Source organism: Miscanthus floridulus, chromosome 8, assembly GCF_019320115.1.
Source record: "Miscanthus floridulus cultivar M001 chromosome 8, ASM1932011v1, whole genome shotgun sequence".
In the NCBI taxonomy this organism is placed as follows: domain Eukaryota; kingdom Viridiplantae; phylum Streptophyta; class Magnoliopsida; order Poales; family Poaceae; genus Miscanthus; species Miscanthus floridulus.
Genome location: NC_089587.1, coordinates 175,530,898 through 175,548,491, shown reverse-complemented (window position 1 = coordinate 175,548,491; position 17,594 = coordinate 175,530,898).

The window sequence follows — 17,594 nt, the reverse complement described above, 5'->3', positions numbered from 1 at the left end:
GGATCCACCACTGGGGCCTCCGCCAGGGCCGCCGTCGCCTAGATCTGCCTGGTGGAGAAGGGGAGGGAGGGGCTCACGGCAGATCCGGCCTCCCCGGCAGCGCCACCACCGGACCCGCAGCCGTCCATGCCTGGATCCGTGGCCGGTGCCCTCGATCCACGCCTAGATCCACATCCGTCCACACCGGCGCCCTCACCTAGATCCGTGGCCATGATGCCATGCCACCGCGTGCCTCAAGCCACCGTCCACCGCCTATTGAGGGAGGAGGAGAGGGAGGAGGAGGGCCGCCGGTTGAGGGAGGACGAGGAGGAGAGGAAGGGAGGAAGATGGACGCCGTGCCTCGTGCGAGAGGACCGAGAGGAGTGGTGGCTACCGCCGGTTGAGGGAGGAGAGGGAGAGAGTGGCTACCGGTTGAGGGAGGAGTGGTGGAGTGAAAACCCCAAAACCCCCGTATATATAAGCCCGATAAATCAGAATTGGATACGGGCCTCGCTGGTGTGCCTATTGGGCTATGGCCTTTTCCGTGGCGGGCCTTATAATGTGTCCGCCACAGAAAATCTATTTATCGTGGCGGGCACCTTAAGACGGCCACCATGGTTAATAGGGTATTTTCTGTGGTGGGCATCTTAATATGCCCGCTACAGTAAATCGTTTTACCGTGGCGGGCAAAAATGCCCACAGCGGAAAATAAAAAGTGCCCGCCGTAGTAAATCGTAGGATTTACCATGACGGACAAAAATAGGAGCCCGCCACGGAGACCTTCGGGACGACGCTGCGCAAATTGAATTTTGTAGTAGTGTGTACCCCAGGCACAAGCAGGACCAACCCATCACTCTCCTATCATAGGGTCTAGGTCCCCGTCCAAACTTGGACTCTAAGCCTCTGCTCCTAAATCCCGGACTTAGTGCGGTGCTTAGACCTCCACCATCCCCGCCTCCAATCAGTCAATCTAGAAAGAACTGGAACCCATGACAAGAGAGCAACAAGTCTTCCCTGTGCCCATACCCAAGTATATGCTCAGGATAATAAGTCTGTGACTTGCCTAGAACCTAATACAATGGTCGGTCCTTAACCGACACAGATAGGGAAAAAGTGTAACCAAGCTATGCCCTGTTGGCCGCAGGACACAACCTCTTACACCCACCAATACCCAAACCATATCCCTACCCGGTCTCTATTTTCCTTTTCACTATTTTATCATGAGTGATCTTAATAATCGCCTATTATGAGTAACGGCAGGTTACTCACGCAACCGAAATCCTGAGCATAACAGCTACTCGACCTATACTAGTAAATGCACATCATATATATATTCAGTGATCATTCAAAATAAGAGTTATGTACCGGAACTTGCCTTGGGCAGGCGAGGTGTCAACAAAGTCAACAACTAATGGCTCTAGGGTTCCCTCCTATACGAGAATCTCCTCCTCATACTCCTCAATAATCTCCTCGTACTCCTGGTCATCCACATGCACGAACTCTACCAACACGTTATCTACATTCATGAAATAATGATGCAACACTTAGTAATACGGTAACAGCAACTCTTAAAATAAAATGCATCTGTCAAGCTACTAAACTAGCTCTACCGACTAAGACGCTACGTTATCTATCATTCCCACTAAACAAGTACAAAACATTTCATGTATTAACTGAGCAACTAAAGGAATCCCTATTCTTAATATTGATTTACTCTATATATGACAAAATAAGGAGTACTAGTTACTCTATTTATCAACCTACTCTAGGGCTACAAAAATTACAGTGAGCATATAATAGTTTAATAAACCTACTATAAAAATTTCATAGCTAAAACTATCACCAATTTGCCACAAAAATTCCTACAAATATTAAGCTAAATAATACTAAGCTTTCCTAAATGAATTAATGAATCTATCACTATCATAGATAACTGTAAACTAACTACACCAAGAGATAGATAACATTTTTATGAACCTAACAAATTTTGTTTCACTATTTTTGGACACCTATAGAATTTACTATAATTTTACAAAGATCAGCTCAAAACTAATTTGAATAAATATTTACTAATTCCCTAGAAAAATGAAAAACCGGAATCCATCCATGCGGCCCATCGTGGCTCGGCCCACACACATGCCGCGCGCGCACACGTGACCCACCGACGCTTCCCATGTAGGTGCACGGCCCATCCGCGTGGTAATGGCCCGCGACGCGGAGGCCCGCGTGCGCCTTCCAACTTTGTGAAAATGCCCTCGAACTAACTGTTATTCCACTAACCCCAATGCACCCTATTCCTATAGTCTGGGCTTAAGCGATTTAGCCCTTGGAACAATCTAACTTCACAGTGACCAGACCATCGAGCACCCATGCGCGCACCGGCTCTAGCACAGGGCAGTCACGCTGGGCAACCTAGCCTCTCCCCGCCCAAGCTAGTGAGCCGAACAGAACCTACGACACATAAGCTAGCAGCGCCAAGAAGGTAGTGGTGGTGAAAGTGGGGTCCGCATGGGATGGAAGGGATCAAGGTGGAACTCGTGGTGGAGGTGAACTAGCAAGAGGTGGTGCGGTGGGTAGCTATCCTCGATCGTCGCCGGTTCTGGCCTTAATGGCACGATGGAGGGGGACGGCCAATTGAAGCTCGATTGGACTCAATTGAAGGCCGGAAGGTGACTGGGCGGTAGCAGGGCTCCAACACCAGCGTCAGGCGCAAGCAATTGCTCAGACAGTGACCATGCATAGCAAATTTAACTCGGGCACAGCTCGGTCCCACCTGCCATCCCAGGCGGCTACAGCAGTGCACGCGAGAAATGTAGGGACATGACATCACGACGCATCGCGAAGCCATTTAACACATGAGGACAAGGCGAGGGAATAGCGGATCCACATGCAGCATAGTGTGAGGCCAGCAACGATTGTGGCATGGCGAGCAATGGGTGTTGTGTTGCCTCAGCGTGACGTGAACGCCAGGCAGAGCAGCGGCACGTGGGGGTGCCGCGCACCTGCACGCACAGTGTGCCCGATGTGATGATGTGGCCTAGAGGAGCGTGCATGTACTGTGGCGCAATGATGATAGCACGAGGCAGCCTAGTGATGTGACAGTGGAGGGCTGTGGTGCGGCGGTGACAGCGCAAGGTAGGCGTCCAGGCGGTAGCGGACCGACCAGAGCGACTGGCCCACGACGGCAACGGCAAGGACACCGTAGGGCAGAGCGGCCAGGCCAGCGCAGTGGTGCCGTGTGCGTGCATGCGCGCATGCGTCAGGCGACCGGCACAATAATGCCGAGTGCCGAGGCACGGTGATCACGTCCACGCGAGGATCTCAGCCCAAAACATGACATGCACACTTTTTAAAGCGTCCTAAAAACCTAACTCGATGCTTCAATTGCTAAACCACCTATTCTATACTTGAGAGGGCATGTTAGGCTATCAAAACCAACCATGAAACCATACCACTAATTAATCCAATTCTCCTAGAAAAATTGCCAAACTTGGCCTCGTCAAACCCTTTTCAAACTTACGAAATCGACTAAGTCTTGATCGGGTTTGCGTCAAATTCGATTTCCAAGCTATTAAGTATGCTAGCTAGTGAATTCCTTTCTCGACCGTAGGTATTTCATTGCCATCTACAAAGTCCATACTTCTAACTCAACTAAAATTCCATATATACACTCTATAGTGTTTTCGCTTAATAAAAATTGATTTAAAACCCTAAGTGATATAACTTGACTATGAAATGTAGCTTTCGTTTCGCATTTTTGATGATCGTTTCAAGTTATAGAAATTGATTTACACACTATATCACAAGCATTAACACATAACCATGATGCTCATGACATGTTTTAGCAAAAGATTTATATTGTAACACCGAGGGTGTTATATTCTCTTCATCAGAATGGAGGATTTTTTATTTTATTTTTATTCAACAAGTATACACTAAACTAGAATCCATAGGCGTCCCCGTAGATTTTAGCTTGATAGTATACAACATTTAGTTTACTACTAGTAAACACAACTTTATAACTTCAAGTTACTCCTCTCATTTTCAAAAATATCTGGCATATGCTTCGCTTCATGCTTCACAAGAGCATTAGTCAAACTATTGTTTGATTTAGTGTGTAATACCATTTCTGCTTCAAGCACCAAGGAATACTTTTCTCTTAAGACCATTTTCCTTCTATGGAAATAATATTTGGCATTCAACATAGGCTCTTTCTCCCCCTAATGCTAATATTAGATCTTTAATAACATACTTCAAAAGATATTCCCTATCATGAGTATAAAATAATTCAAATTCATGTATCTCCAACTACAAGTGGAGGCCCATTCATGTACGCTATGGTGTAGTTTTATGGAAAATATTCACGCACATATTTTAACAAAGGGGTTATTATTTACTAAATGCAGCGAGCTAGAATACATAAAGTGTACTTAAGAATGTTCAGCATTCCTATAAACTCAGAGACGTTCTTGTCGGAGAACCGACCAATTTATAAGAGCACAAGTACAATGGCAGCCCGCAAGCGATCGCACTATCATACTTGAACCCATATAAACCCGGTAGTCCATCGAGTACCACGATAGGTCTTGATAAACGATTCACAACAACCAAGATCGTACATGATTCAACATACATGTCACATATTACATAAAGTTCACAGATACATTTCCATCATCATTAGAGTATGAAACGAAGTTATTACAAACCAAGTTTGATAGATAAAAGCGGAAGCAAATTAAGTTTGAAAGTAGCATTTGCCAACATAGTTTGATACAGTGCCAACATACGATCACAGTCCACAAAAGCAGGTAGAAGGATTAAATAAGAAGCCTGCCCAAGGCTTACTCCTCATCCACAGCGGGATAGAAGCAACTCTTGCAATAACCATGGTACACAGTGCCATCTGCAACAATGGGAAATAAACCCTGAAGTATGAGAAGGTACTCAGCTAGACTTACTCATCATAAACCAGAAATAAAATGACTCCAAGGATCATGCAAGGCTGTATAAGTGGAGATAGCTTGACAACATTTTGCATAAAAGGCAGATTAACTCAGTTATATAATTATAATTCTGTTATCAAGTTAATTATGACTATCCATCTCTAAATTAGCAACTATCCTATGCCAAACATGTGGTATATCATTTTAAGAGCATACAATAGTAACCATAGCAGGTATTGTAATTCCATGTTTATCCGAACCATCATATTCCATAATATAGTTACTATGAGGTTGGAGCTAGCCAAGTTTCTCACTATCCGGGAGAGACGGTGATTCGAATCAATTTCAACCAGCTGGGAATTTATTCTAACACAAACCTAGGTCTACCAGCCATGGTAGCCTTAGGTCACCTTTGGTACAACTCAAGTACACATTTCGTGGGTTCGTCCAAGCGCCACACAATCAGGGACAACCAAATGCCAGGACGTTCAGGCCCAGCCTACCCTTGGGCTCAGTCTGGCTCCCCGCACATCCTTACTACTATCCAGAGTGTGCACTCTTATAGAGCGGGGCCTAGCCTAAGTTGAGCTACTCGGCTTCGTAGTCAGAACGAGTCATCTGGCCAGCTAAGTGATAGGCATGCGTTCAATCTTGTCAAAAGGTCCAACAACGGTACGGTCCTTAATCGACACAGACGGAATCACATGAGTCAACCTACCATAGACTCCGTCCGGCCTCGATTTACTATTACCCCATGGTTCTTTTCCACTGATAGCAAATATAGCCAACCGTGCTTCGGTATCCACCTATATCTCGTAGGTGACTAGGAAATCACCCGGCTTCTACCGGTCTAAGCATGGCTAAGCATATATTCGATCCTAGACCTATATAGGGTTAAAGGTACATTTCTAGACAAGGAATTTATATGCATCAAGTGGTTCCAATCAACTCTTATAACCTAATGCATCAATCATAAGGACTTGAGTAATATTTTATAAAATACTGGGAGACTTAGAATGCTCCGGGGCTTGTCTTTCAGAAAGGAAGTGGGGCGGTGGTCAGGGCACTTCGGAAGCTCTTCTGGGGTCTGCTCCTCGCCTTTGGGAGCTATGGCTTGAGGAATCTCCTGCTGGTCCCCTTCCTCTCCTTCGTTGAACTCCAGCAACGTTATCTCCTCCATCGATCCTAGATGCATGAGTATGACATAAGATATTGCGAATGCATTCATGTTGATAAGTATAGTATGGTGATACATGATGAATGGATTCTTGTAAGTATTCTTAACAACATGGTGTTAATGTAATAACAAGTGCATCACATTTTACTGAGTATGTGCATATCTCTTCTTGATTATTTAATCAACTACTTCAACAATGCATTTACTATACCGCAAAACAACAGCTACTTGTTTTACTCATAACTGAAGTTCTACTTATCCAAATGTGGTGATCTTGGACTTTCTGGAAAGCTTATAAAATTACCTACAACTTTCTTTTAATACTCTCACTGTGATTCAAGAGTTATGTAGGGCAAACAAATTATTCAATCAAATCTGTCCAGAAAGTAAACCTTTCGGACAGCAAACTTGTAACAGCTAGAACTCAAAAACCCTAAGTCCTATGGCTGTGAAAATTTAACACAAGGTAGATTAGTAAGTTATCTACAACTTTGTTATTAACAAGTTTTACAGCAGAGACCATTATCCATACGAAACCATCCACACAATCAAAACTATACATGCAGTCTTGTATTTGAATGATAAAGCGATAATTAGTTATTTGTACACCATCAATGGCTTCTAAGCCATACCATTGACATCAACAGTTACTATGCATCATAAGAACCATAGAAAACTACATGCTTAATCACAATCTAATTATTTAAATGCCTTTATTAATTTAATTAAATAATTAGGGTAAATAATAAACATATACTAAATGTGCATCATAAATTCTCAAAACTTTACAGTGGCTTACTAGTGCTACCAATAGACTACTGTAAAAGTTTCATGCCATTAACCAAGTAAAACATCCTATGCAAAAATGACAAGGCATAAAGGCTTAAAATAGCATAAATAGGAAACCCTAGTGCAAAGTGTCAAGCAACACATTTTATATTTTTCTTAGCATCCATATGGTAATAGGACAACCTCCAATAAATTTCATGAGTATTGGATTCATAATTAATTTATAAAAATTAACACAAGGATCACCTAATTATAAAAGGAAAATCTATAACTAGAAATCTATTCATGCTATGGCCCTCAAATTTTTACCAGAGCTTAAAATTATCAAGAACAGCTCACCACATAAATTTCATAATTTTTGGAGCAATAGAACTCTAGATATAAATTAAACAAGTTTACATACATTTAAAAACACATTTCAAGTTTCATTTTAAATCTTCTAGAAACTCTACTACAAAAGCTAATATTATATTTTTCATAAATACTACACTTCCTAAGGAACACTACAAAATTTGGTTCACAATATTTGGATCTCTATAGCTCAACTTATCCATTTTTCAAAGTTGCACATAAAATAGGAAATAAATGAACTATCCTAAGCTTCACAGTCACTGCCAGCTGGGACCCGCTGGTCAGTGACCCCACACGTCAGTGGAACTGAAACAGGGCAGCGATGAGGATTTGACGTGGACCGGCCATAGCTCATCGCCGGTGAGATCGCCGGTGGAGACAAGTGAACCTACATGTTCTACGGAGCAGCGCGCGTCTAATGACCTAGGTGGTGGCAGTGAAGGTGTGGTGGAGCATGCTCGTCGCTGGCCATGGTGGCACGACAGCGCTGCTCTGTGGTGCACCGGTCATCACCGGCCACGGTGAAGCCAAATGGCGCGCGCTACAGCATCACGGTGACCAGGCAACTCTATTTAGGCATCCTAGGTGGCTTGAGGCGCTCCGACAAAGCATGGCCACGGCGGTGGCCATGGCGGAGCTCCGGCAAAGGCACACCCATGGTGGCACAAGGCGAAACATGGCTAACCAATGGCGTGGCTATGGACGCTGCAATACGAGAAAGGTAGAGCAGAGTGAGGCAGAGCTGTGGGCGTAACGAATTGGAGAATGTGGTGGCGATGAGCGTAGGCAGGCTCAGTGGAGCATCTACGATGGCGACGACGAGTGCTGTGAGCAAGGGAGCATGAGGAGGCGAGTGAGGGTGAACGACCGGCGTGGTGGTGACTTAAACGAGTCGTGAAGGGCATGCTGGCCGTCGAGGTCTGATTAGCGGGCCCGCCGCCGGCGTATGGCCGCCAGATGGGGAGCATAGCCATGGTAGGCCACCACACCACGGGCAGCGCCAGTTGGCCGGTCGGCCACTAAAGGCCAGGTTCAGTTCAGTTCAGTGCCCATGATGCAAGCTTGACAGCGCGATTTCAAGTAGCAAAATCTTCTGGCTCGTAGCTTGTTAGTGCAAACAACCTAAACATAAATTATAGACCTATGTACCAGCTCCAATTGTTCTTAAAAATCATGTGCTAAATCTCAACTAAAACTAAGTAATATCATCACCAATGTGAGCTTGTCAGCACTGTCAGTGAAAATGACTTAGCGAAATTTGCGATGTGTTGAAAACAGTAAATTGTTGAATCTTGTGAGCCTAATTCAAGCATGTTAGGAGCTAAACTAGTCTATGACCCAAAAATAAAAGTTTTTCCTCTTGTCAAATACTACAACTTTGCTTTAGTGACCACCTCCATGCAAGGTCTCTATCATATGGTTCAAACTTGGTCAAACACATTACATTCACAAGATGACCTTTACATGAACTATGACTTAGTGACCAATTTAGCACTAACCATGAATACCAAAGTTGTTCATAATGATCTTCTAAACATGTTTAAGCTATTTGTAAGGTCACACAATCATTTCATGCATTGGTTACACATAGAGCTTCCCAGTTCAACACAGCATAGCATCACTTAAGTACTTGATTAGACAAAATGATCTTCATGAACATTGTTCCACTAGTCATCATAAGTGTAGCTAATATGTTTTAGTGACTCACATCCATCATTTACATGTATTCACTCATGATCATATGCATATATACAAGGAAACATAAAATAACAAGCAATGTTGCATATGTTTCAATCACATGTTTCAATTGTAAAAGCTTATATATGAATGCTCGATGCTCATGCTCATGCAATGCAAGTCAATTTATGCAAGGCTAACACCTAGGGTGTTACAGCCCCTCCCCCTTATAAAAATCTCATCCCGAGATTTGCAAGACCTACCATTCTTGGAAAAAGGCGGGATAAACCTCTCGTAAATAATCCTCTTGTTCCCACGTAGCATCTTGTTCACTGTGATTGTTCCACACCACCTTATAGAACTTAATGATCTTACTCATGTTACTCTGTCCATCTCTTCTAACACTCGGATTGGCTTTTCTTCATAGGTCAAATCTGATTGAAGTTTTATGTTGGTGGGTGCAATAGCTTCTTCAGGTACACGAAGACATTTCTTCAACTGAGAAACATGGAAGACATCAAATATTGCACTCATCTCTGGTGGAAGTTGTAACTTATAAGCGACATTCCCTTTCCGTTCCATAATCTTGTATGGCCCTACATATCTAGGCGCAAGCTTCTTTTTCACTCTAAATCTCTTCACCCCTTTCATGGGTGATACCTTCAAGTATACATAGTCACCCACTTCAAAAGTCAGTGGTCTTCTTCTTTTATCAGCATAACTCTTTTGTCTTGATTGAGCTGCCTTCATATGTTGTTGGATAATACGCACTTGCTCTTCAGCTTCATTGACAAAGTCAATACCAAAGTATCTCCTTTCACCGGGCTCAATCCAATTCAACGGAGTTCTACATTTTCTGCCGTACAAGGCTTCAAACGGAGCCATCTTGATGCTTGCTTGATAACTGTTGTTGTAGGAGAACTCAGCTAAAGGTAACCATTTCTCCCATGAACCTTTGGAAGATATAACACAAGCTCTTAGCAAATCTTCTAAGATTTGGTTCACTCGCTCTGTCTGTCCTAAAGTTTGCGGATGGTATGCCGAACTTCTGATCAATTTAGTCCCCAAGGCCTGGTGCAAGTGTTCCTAGAAATGAGCTATGAACTGTGGTCCTCGGTCTGAGATTATGGTCCTAGGTACTCCATGTAGTCTCACGATCTGAGAAACATACAGCTCAGCGTACTTCCCCACGTGATACCTTATGTTCACAGGTATAAAATGTGCTGACTTGGTGAGACGATCTACAATGACCCATATTGAATCGTGACCTTGTTGTGTATTGGAAGGCCTGTGATAAAGTCCATACTAATTTCTTCCCATTTCCAACCTAGAATAGACAATGGCTGAAGTAATCCGGCAGATTTCATATGAATAGCTTTTACTCTACTGCAGTTATCGCACCTAGCGACATAGGCTGCGATCTCCTTCTTCATCTTAGTCCACCAAAAATGGGTTTTCAAATCTTGATACATCTTACTACTACCCGGATGGATAGACAATTTGGACGAATGAGCTTCCTCTAGAATTTGGTTTCTAAGCTCACGGTCTTTCGGTACCACAAGTCGGTCCTCAAACCATAGCACACCCCTTTGGTCCAATCTGAAATGCTTGGTTTCTTGCTCTTGCATCTTTCTCTTGATGTGACTTATACCTACATCTGTCTGCTGCAGCTCTATAATTTTGCTCTCAAGTGAACAACTGATAGTGATATTGTGCAGTACAGCAGGATGTAACAAATTGAAGCCATCTTCCAACAATGCTTCCATAGTGTTGCAATGAGATTTCCGACTAAGTGCATCGGCTACAACATTGGCTTTCCCGGATGGTAGTGCACTTCCAAATTGTAGTCCTTAATCAATTCTAGCCATCTTTGTTGCCTCATGTTCAGCTCTAGGTTGGGTAAAGATATACTTGAGACTTTTGTGATCAGTATATATATGACATATATTGCCCAACAAATAATGTCTCCATATCTTTAATGCATGTACAACTGCTGCAAGTTCTAAATCATGTGTAGGGTAGTTGACTTCATGTTTTCTCAACTACCGAGAAGCATATGCAATAACTCTTCCTTCTTGCATGAGCACACACCCCAAACCTATACCTGATGCATCACAAAATACATCAAAAGGCTTCTCAATGTCGGGTTGTGCTAAGACAGGAGCTAGTAGTTAACAGAGTCCTGAGGGTGTGAAAAGCTGCTTCACACTCTGGTGTCCAATTGAACTTTTCATCTTTATAAAGTAGCCTAGTCATGGGCTTAGCTATCTTTGAGAAATCTAGGGATGAAACTGACGATAATATCCTGCTAACCCTAGAAAACTCCAAACTTCATGAATCGAAGTCGGGGCCTTCCAATCCATGACCTCTTGTACTTTCGATGGGTCTATAGAGATTCCATCTCTTGATAAGATATGACCTAAGAAAGGCACTTTACTCAACCAAAATTCACACTTGCTAAACTTCGCATACAACTTATGCTCCCTTAATCTAGATAGAACAATCCTCAGATGCTCTTCATGATCTACCTCATTTTCCGAATAAATCAATATATCATCGATAAACATGACCACGAACTTGTCAAGCTCGGGCATGAATACCGAATTCATCAGGTACATGAAGTAGGCAGGAGCATTCGTTAGTCCGAAAGACATAACCAAATACTCATATAAGCCATACCGAGTGGAGAAAGCAGTCTTAGGTATATCCTCTGGCCTAATCTTTATCTGATGATAGCCTGATCTCAAGTCAATCTTGGAGAATACCTTTGCCTTCACCAACTGATCGAACAAGATGTCGATATGAGGCAACGGGTACTTGTTTTTAATGGTCACAGCATTGAGTGGTCTGTAATCCACACACATTCTCAAGGACTTGTCCTTCTTCTACAAATAATGCTGGACATCCCCACGGAGATGAACTAGGTTGAATGAGACCCTTGTCCAACAGATCCTGTAACTGAATCTTAAGTTCTGCTAACTCATTTGGTGGCATCCTATAAGGTCTTCTTGAGATAGGTGCCATACCTGGCACTAACTCAATCTTAAATTCCACATCCCTATCAGGTGGTAAACCTAGTAATTCCTCTAGAAATACATCCAGAAACTCACAAACCACTAGGGATATCACAAAGGGTAGTGGTTTGGATAGCACAAGCTAAGTGTTGGAGTTCAAAATTTTGGGAGAGTGGTACTAGAAAAGCATTCCCTCCTTTGGGTTCTCTCAACATAATAGTACGAGTGCTAGTGTCAATGAGAACACCATGATCCTTCATCCAATTCATGCCTAAGATTACACTTATGGACAACCCTGGCAATACTATCAAATCTGTTGTATACTCCCTCTCTAGAATAGAGATGAGCACGTTTCTGACTATCTTATTTGTAGAAATAGTAGCCCCCAGCTGAACTTATATTATAACCACCCTTGCTAACTTCAATGATTTTCTGATTCATGTCTAGATGCAAATGCTTGACTCATAAATGAATGAGAAGCTCCTGAATCAAATAAAACAATAGCGGGATGCTTGTTGATAAGAAACATACCAGCCGTGACAACTTCTCCAGTGGGCACTTCCTCAACAGTGGTATAGTGCACGTATCCCGGACGTGCCCTTGAGTTCGCCTGCCTCTGATTGTTCTAATTCTGATTGGCATTCTTCTTTGGGTGGGGGCACTCCTTGGCCAGTGACCCACTTGATTGCAGTTATAGCAAGGTTGATTACTCCTAGGTCCTATGGAGTTTCCCTGACTACCATTTCCTTTAGGTAAGGCAATAGTGAATGCCTTACGGAACACTTTCTGAGGCCTGCTGTTCTGAGCTTTTGGTGGTGGAGGCCTGAACTTAGGTGCAGCTGGGCAGAACTGTGGCCTAGCTGTGATAGGAGCTCTAGACTATGAAGATCCAGAGGCACCTACCTCAATTGCCCTCTTGCGACCCTTAGCTGTCGCATGCATGTTGTTATGATTTTCCTAGGGTCAGAGCATCACTAATAAACTTATTATAGGTGGTGCACTTGGAATTTGCCATGGTCTTCATCAGTTTTGTGCCAAGACCCCGCCTTGAAGCTCTCTATCTTCTTCTCCTTGGTATCCACAAAACTTGGAGCATACCTGGACAGGTTATTGAACACATGCATATATTCTATGAGGGTCTTTGTCCCTTGGGTGAGCCTCATAAATTCAGTCGCCTTCATGCGCATTAGGCCTGGGGGAATGTGATGCCCCCGAAAGGCCAACTTGAACTGTTCCTATGTTACTCGCGCATTAGCAGGCAGAGAGGACAAGAAATGTGTCCACCAAATCCCTGCTAGTCCCTACAACTGATGGGACGCATACTCAGCCTTCAGGTGCTCAGGTGACTCTTAGCAGACGAAACTTCTGCTCAATGGTCTTGAGCCACTCGTCCGCCTTGTAGTGGTTCCTCTGCCACCTTGAAGATAGGAGGCTTTGTATCCAGAAATTCCTTGAAGGTACTGTGCTGATTAGGCTCGGGCCCTTGTTGCTGTGGGTGGGCACGAGCTGTGTTCTATGCGATGAGGCACAGAGCTTCCTCCATTGTCCTTTGGCTTCCCAAGAATTGGGCAAAGAACTCCTGAGCAGATGGTAGTGGCGGTGGTGGTAAGTCACCGTCGTTGCCATCATGGCTGCTACTAGCTCCTGCACGGGTGCGAGTCATCTATGAAGTTGCAACAATAAGCGATTATTGGTTGATATCAAAAGATTACAGATGAATTTATAATCATGCCAACTGAAATTACTGGAGACAATCTCAAATTCATACAATAAAAACAGAGGTATAATATTCATGCTTGCAACATGACACCACCAATTTGATCACTTATCGGACTCATAGCACGTTAACAGTCAAATCATGATCACTGATAAATCAACTGGAATTTGCATTAGCATTTAACCAAACGTGCGATAGTCATGCAAATAACAATATTACATGATAGTCCAATCACCAACACCAAATTCAAACTACAGGTCCATTACATAACCAGCGATGATACATTAAGCATTTCTACTAAGCTCTAGGTGATCTAATCCTCATCATGATCACTATCGAGGTTAGAGATAGGATCATCTCCTTCCTCAGGCTCCCCTTCTTCCTTGTCCTCATCTTCATCTTCCTCCATATTAGGACCATCTTCTTCCCCATCAAGGATTGGGTTCAGCTGGTTGTTCAAATAGTGCACCTCATGCTGAAGGTTCATCACTTGAAGTTGAGCCTGTGCAAGCTGCTGACGTAAGCCCCTTTCAGCACGATCCTGCGTGTTACTCATGTCGCGGTGCCTATCTCGTTCTATCCTTACTGCAAGCGGCATGGTTTTTTGCTGCATCTCGCTGGCATCTAGCTATGGACACCTCAGCACGGGTGGCCTCCAACTGCTCACTACAGTCCTACAAGCAATGCTTGATCATCAGCTCTTGCTTCTTGGGCTGCTGCTCTCTATTGATCCACTTGCTCCATTTGGGCATAGAGAGTGCCCAAAGCTACATAGGCTTGGTCAGATTCCCATCGGGCTTTACTTGCGGCTTTCTTTTGCTTGCGCACACACTTCTTGAGCTTATGCTGTGCGGCTTCAGCTCTCATGAGCTTGTCCATGCAAGTGGTGTATGATTCCTGCCAGAAATCCCTGGTGTCCTAGCGTGTACAAAACATCTTTATCACCGCAAACATGGCACTCATAGCGGGACTAGAGCTATTTGCCCGCTCATCCTGATCTCTGGATCAATGCATTTTGGTTGCGTTGTTCCCATATTGTTGTGGACGGATCCACCTAAGGAAACATACCCGCGGCACTGTCGGTAAGTACATCCCCATGCTACTGACAGATCTGACTCAAAACCTCAAAGGCCACTACTTGGGCAGCCTCCCAAGGAGTTTTCCCTTCCGATTCTGCCTTCCACTCCTACCAGAAGGGTGCTTGTGTGCGGGCTGGTATAGTTAGCCGCACCTTGTACCATGGCTGCCCCTCCAAGTACTCTTCATTCCAATGATAAAGGGGTGGTTCATGGTACCCCGCAAAGTGCAAAACTCTCCACAGTAGAGTAGGCGTTCCGAAAACCATTAGGAAATTCTCACATCCAACTGGTGCTGCTATCTGTACCATCAACATGTACAACTTTTTGTGAGATAAGGCCATAATGGATAAGAGTTACATAACCGAGTAAGAAATTTATAAGGGGAGGAACAATGTAATTATTTGAATGATAATTATCATGATGCATGCTCGTTCCGTACGTCCTCACAAACTTAGGAAAAATTATTTCTAACGACATATACGGTGGCATACATATGTTCTCTCATATATAGCGTAACTAGTCGAGCTACACGTTTCGTTGTTAGTGTACCTGCATAAAAGTTTCATTTCAGCCCATCCCATAATTAAATATGCAGAATGTAAATCTAAATACTTCCATATATGTATACCCATACATATATTTCCGTATCAAAGCTACCCGATAATAGTTTATACCCACAATTAAATACGCACCACATACACATGCAAGCATGCATACATAGTCGTACCAAAGCTAACTCTCCCCGACCGCACGCTCACATCTTGCGGTCATGCCACTCATCAACTTACCTTGGCGTAGAGGCATTTGATCCATACATTACCATTCAAGTGAATGGCATCCATACAATAGCACGCCGTATGGACGACGAAATTAAAACCCCCAAGTTAGTACTTAAATAGCCACCTAATAGTCCTTAACTTGGGCATAAGGAAAGTGATCACTAGCACACTTTAGCTTTCAAATACCTATTTATATAGCTATTAGTTGCTAGAGAGGGTTTTGGAAAACAAAAACTTTTGTTTTAAATACACATGTGACAATTAACGTTGAACCTTGCTCTGATGCCAGCTGTCGCAGAACCGACCAATTTATAAGAGCACAAGTACAATGGCAGCCCGCAAGCGGTCGCACTGTCATACTTGAACCCATATAAACCCGGTAGTCCAGTCGAGTACCACGACGAGTCTCGATAAACGATTCACAACAACCAAGATCGTACATGATTCAACATACATGTCACATATTACATAAAGTTCATAGATACATTTCCATCATCATCAGAGTATGAAACAAAGTTATTATAAACCAAGTTTGATAGATAAAAGTGGAAGCAAATTAAGTTTGAAAGTAGCATTTGCCAACATAGTTTGATACAGTGCCAACATACGATCACAGTCCACAAAAGTAGGTAGAAGGATTAAATAAGAAGCCTGCCCAAGGCTTACTCCTCATCCACAGCGGGATAGAAGCAACTCTTGCAATAACCATGGTACATAGTGCCATCGGCAACAATGGGAAATAAACCCTGAGTACGAGAAGGTACTCAGCTAGACTTACCCGTCATAAACCAGAAATAAAATGACTCCAAGGATCATGCAAGGCTTGTATAAGTGGAGATAGCTTGACAACATTTTGCATAAAAGGTGATTAACTCAGGTTATATAATTATAATTCTGTTATCAAGTTAATTATGACTATCCATCTCTAAATTAGCAACTATCCTATGCCTAACATGTGATATATCATTTTAAGAGCATACAATAGTAACCATAGCAGGTATTGTAATTCCATGTTTATCTGAACCATCATATTCCATAATACAGTTACTACGAGGTTGGATCTAGCCAAGTTTCTCACTATTCGGGAGAGACGGCGATTCGAATCGATTTCAACCAGCTAGGAATTTATTCCTAACACAAACCTAGGTCTTCCAGCCACTGATAGCCTTAGGTCACCTTTGGTACAACTCAAGTACACATTTCGCGGGTTCGCCCAGCGCCGCACAATCAGGTACAACCAAATGCCAGGACGTTCAGGCCCAGCCTACCCTTGGGCTCAGTCTGGCTCCCCACACATCCTTACTACCATCCAGAGTGCGCACTCTTATAGAGCGAGGGCCCGGCCAGAGTTGAGCTACTCGGCTTCACGGTCGAAACGAGTCATCCGGCTAGCTAAGTGATAGGCATACGTTCAATCTTGTCAAAAGGTCCAACAATGGTACAGGTCCTTAATCGGCACAGACAGAATCACATGAGTCAACCTACCATAGACTCCGTCCAACCTTGATTTACATTACCCCTATGGTTCTTTTCCACTGATAGCAAATATAGCCAACCGTGCTTCGGTATCCACCTATATCTCGCAGGTGACAGGAAATCACCCGGCTTCTACCGGTCTAAGCATGGCTAAGCATATATTCGATCCTAGGACCTATACAGAGGTTAAAGGTATATTTCTAGACAAGGAATTTATATACATCAAGTGGTTCCAATCAACTCTTATAACCTAATACATCAATCATAAGGACTTGAGTAATATTTTATAAAATACTGAGGAGACTTAGAATGCTTCCGAGGCTTGCCTTTCAGAAAGGAAGTGGGGCGGTGGTCAGGGCACTCCAGAAGCTCTTCTGGGGTCTACTCCTCGCCTTTGGGAGCTGCGGCTTGAGGAATCTCCTGCTGGTCCCCTTCCTCTCCTTCGTTGAACTCCAGCAACGTTATCTCCTCCGTCGATCCTAGATGCATGAGTATGACATAAGATATTGCGAATGCATTCATGTTGACAAGTATAGTATGGTGATATATGATGAATGGATTCTTGTAAGTATTCTTAACAACATGGTGTTAAAGTAATAACAAGTGCATCACA